This window comes from Oncorhynchus gorbuscha, linkage group LG21, assembly GCF_021184085.1.
Source record: "Oncorhynchus gorbuscha isolate QuinsamMale2020 ecotype Even-year linkage group LG21, OgorEven_v1.0, whole genome shotgun sequence".
NCBI classification, from domain to species: Eukaryota; Metazoa; Chordata; class Actinopteri; order Salmoniformes; family Salmonidae; genus Oncorhynchus; species Oncorhynchus gorbuscha.
The window spans coordinates 28,769,071-28,773,356 of record NC_060193.1 but is presented as its reverse complement, the minus strand read 5'-3'; the positions used below and the strand labels follow the sequence as shown (position 1 = coordinate 28,773,356).

The following is a 4,286-nucleotide window of genomic DNA, read 5'->3' as shown; positions in this document are numbered from 1 at the left end:
ATTAGACCTAGGCTATGTGTGATGCTTTACATGCATGTATTTCAGTCCTTGACTAATAATCTTCTATACTATTGTAACGGCGTTCTTCGTTTGTAGAAAGAGAGTCGGACCGAAATGCAGGGTAGTGGTTACTCATGACTTTAATAGAAAAAGTGACACATGAAATAACGATACAAAATACAAAACAACAAACGGAACGTGAAACCTAATTACAGCCTATCTGGTGAAACTACACAGAGACAGGAACAATCACCCACGAAATACAAAGCGAAACCAGGCTACCTAAATACGGTTCCCAATCAGAGACAACGAGAATCACCTGACTCTGATTGAGAACCGTCTCAGGCAGCCAAGCCTATACAACACCCCTAATCAGCCGCGATCCCAAATACTACAAACCCCAATACGAGAATACAATAACATAAACCCATGTCACACCCTGGCCTGACCAAATATATAACGAAAACACAAAATACAATGACCAAGGCGAGACACAATGCAAATGAATTTCTGACAAAATGAGATATGATTCATAACGTTAGCTGGCATGGATACCAAATAACTAACATTAGTTAGCAAGCTATGTTTAATGTTGGCCAGCTAACATTAGCTCAGATCTGGCACTCCAGTACCTCTTGCTGTGCTGTAACTTAGAAAACAGTCTATGACTTGACTTGGGTGGCTGGAGTCTTTGAAAATGTTGAGGGCCTTCCTCTGACCCCATCTGGTATAGAGGTCCTGGATGGCAGGGAGCTTGGCCGCATGCACTACCCACTGTCATCAAATCAAATAAAAATGTATTTGTCACATACACATGGTTAGCAGATGTTATTGCGAGTGTAGCGAAACTCTGCAATGTCTGGCTCAACGATACTAGGCTCATAATTCAAATAAAATAAATATTCATATTTGTAGATCACCTACGGGTATGTAATTAAGCATCATGAAAGTTCACATGTACAATAATACATTTCTGAAAAAAAGTAGCATTTTTTGTTGTTATTGAAGAAAGTCCGTCTTGAGCCTCACTTGAGAGATCCAGACACATATGAGCATACATCTACACAATACATCTCCTGTCTTATATAAGACATGATATCGTCAAGGGATGGAAAACTCACTGAACGCTCATGAAAAAAATAACTAATGTATAAAGAAGCAGGGTATGGCTAGGGGCTAAATACAAACAATTGAAATTCATTTAGTCTTTTGATGCAGGACTTACCTACTGTATCTTTCCCAAAATCCACACGTTTTCTCAGAAATGCTGGTTGGAACATTCCTAACACCAAGAGGGAATATACAGAAAAATCTGTGAAACCGCCAACCCAGTATTTCTGGAAAACCAGGGAATGTGGGGAAAATCACTGCCATTTCGCAACCCCAACATCACATGATCTAAATAGAATTTTAGGTAAATGGCAGGACAACCTATCATGACTGTGCAGTTGTATTATTATTCTGAATTCATCCTTTAGTAATTTCAGGGGTGTCTGCTGTCGTGGAAATTTCCTCTATTTACCAAATCATGGGAGCAAACCACACACACAAGTCAGAGTTAGTTATAAAACTCCATCTTTAATTATATGAGCTCTATCACAATCCTGTGACTCTCAGATAAATTCAGTGTCTCTCAGTGAATTCTCTGAGAGTCCCCTTACAATGCAACTGAGTTCCTTTAATAGCAAAGACACACATAGTCAGACAGCATAGACATAATTCATCGTTCAGCTTTGTCTCCTTTCCCAAACCCCAGAACCATAAACCAAATCCTCCATATCAACAGGCATATATCAAATTGTCATTTAGATACAACCAACTCAAAATACAACCTCCTGGACACACTCACGCAGAGGAGAGTGAGGCTATAGGTTAAGATAAAAGCAACATTAGAGGGAGCATAGAATGACTCCAGACACTGCCACCCTTCTTTCCCCCACTAGAAAAAGGTAGGGAGTAAAAGATATGTTTACACATGATGACACTTTGACCTCTCCCCTCTCAGTGGCCCATGCAACTTAGTTTTGACATAGAACAGATAACTGCAACCTCCCCACAGTATTATCAAAAATACTATTCTGATGAGAAGTAATTTACACACATATGATGAATATTAAACATCTTACAAATGTTAGCAACAAATTCTGAATCTTCCACGACACTGCACTTAGGTTCCTTTTTTTAATCATGCACATCACATCAGGCGGCTCGTCGTGCTGCATGCTCACAATTGATTTGGCATGGCTTGAATTACATTCCTTCTTTTATTATCATATAAGAACACATAAGAACACCACCAAAAAGAAAGCGAGTGATAAAATAAGGGAACTAACCTCACCTGAGCCGTGCGTGTCTGTGTGTGAGAACATGAAGAGGTTTTTATCCGTGCAGATCTGTCTGTGACTGGGAAATGCCGACAGGCAACAGGTTGCCCATAGAGGGAGGGAGCGGTCCTTATCAGGACCCTTGCACTGGGGATGTTTTTCTTAATTTATTTCCACCAGATAGGGAGATCAAGAGTGGCATTTCCATCAGGTGTTATAGGCGTGATAGTGTATGCTAGGTTTTGTGTATACTGTGTGTGTGAACATGCATGCCTGTGTGTGTGCGTGTGTGTGTGTGCATTTGTGTGTGTAGCCCCCTCACCACAAGGCTCGGGTGAACCAGCATGGGAATAATGGTGAAAATTACATCTCAGTAGGGCTGACACAATCACCGTATATCTGTGTAACCAATGTTTATGGATGAAGACCGTCGTTTTGCTATGCCAACGGTTATTACGTAGACCGCAGTCATTTGGATGGCCAATTACCACCGTCCAAAATTTCATGACCATCACGGCCCTACATCTCAGTAAATGAACTTGAATGATATTGATTCACTCTAGGAAAAACGAGAGGGATATTACTAATAGATATATAAAGGCTTAGGTTACTGTTTTCAGACTGTTCTCCCAGCCCATGCAATAACAATGACTTATGGAAAACACAACACATGGAATGCAATTTGACTAAAAATGTATTAATAGTATAGTGATCTCTAACATAACACAGTCGCAATTTAAAGTAATACAAATCAAACCTTGTGTACTCTTAAAACTCAGTCTTGCGAACTAACGTCGGCACGTGTTGGGAGCGCAACTAAGACGAATGACTCAGCAATGAATGGGAACCCAATGTTACTCAAGCAGCAAGATTAAGCAACAGTGTTGTATGTTCACAGATGTAAAAGTGTAAACTCAACAACAGTGTTGTCTCTCTTCTCCTTCCATCTCGAGCAGCATCACGAGCCTGAGAGCCCCAAAAGTCCTGTGCAAAGTAAACCCAGAGTTCACACAATTTTCCCCAAAACTTAGCAAAGCTTCTCATTGGCTAAACAAAACCAGGTTACTGCAATTTACACGAACTCAAAAGGTCAAACAAATTAACTGGACAGTACATTATAGAATTCCACCAAACAGTGATTTCCAAATGATTGACATGTATTTTCTTTGAAGTTTGCACATGAAAGAAACACATTTGTTTGATGGAAGGTAATTACAAAATATGCTCAACAAAATATGCTCAACAGCGTTTCTAATACATGCAAGCTGGGCTAACTCCGTTGTGTGCTACTGTGTGTGTGAGCTCCACCGAAGCAGGTGAATGTAAAGGAGCGTGCGGGCTGTTTCTAAAATGTGCTATCAACTCTATTTGATTTCTTTATTAATACATTTACAACGCATTGTCATAGAAATTATAACCATGAAAGAAAGAGAGACTGCAGAGTCTTCCAAACAACTTATTTTATTATAAGAATTGCAATTTTGGAACAACAGTAACTCAAAAGATGCAGAGTTAAGAGCCCAACAAACAAGAGTTGGGTCTCAGCCTTTATAGGAAAACCTCTATGTGGTCTATGTGGCAGTTTAGGTGTGTGAGATCATGGTGGGAACATAGCGTACAAACAAGTGATAACGGCAGTATTGTTAGTATCTAGTTACTGCTGCCAGATAGACTAATGTAATGTTGTTTAGAAAAGAAATGCGTGTCAGCTAAGCTAACAGTAGCTACATTCTTTATGATGGCAGCCATGTTTGTTTACGTTTGACAAGCAAAAACTCCTTAATCCCAGAATGCCATCATAAAACGCAAATAAACTAAGTCAAAGATGGCTGCGCTCATTGCTTGAAAAATATGAACTTAGTTTAGTTCACTTCACTGACCATCACATCAAATACAAGCCTACTGCCTAGACTAACTGTAGCGCAAAAGCTAAACAGGGATGAAACCATTTTAGGGGGTTTG

General features: G+C 39.8%; 1 long non-coding RNA gene across 1 annotated transcript; it reads right to left on the bottom strand.

Moving 5' to 3' along the window:
• Positions 1-368: 368 nt before the first annotated feature.
• Positions 369-3,519, bottom strand: LOC124008742. Its single transcript, XR_006834151.1, has 3 exons — positions 2,339-3,519; positions 1,226-1,282; positions 369-774 (listed from the first exon to the last, which is right to left on the bottom strand). It is a non-coding gene; the product is annotated as an uncharacterized LOC124008742 (long non-coding RNA).
• Between the last annotated feature and the right edge of the window lie 767 nt (positions 3,520-4,286).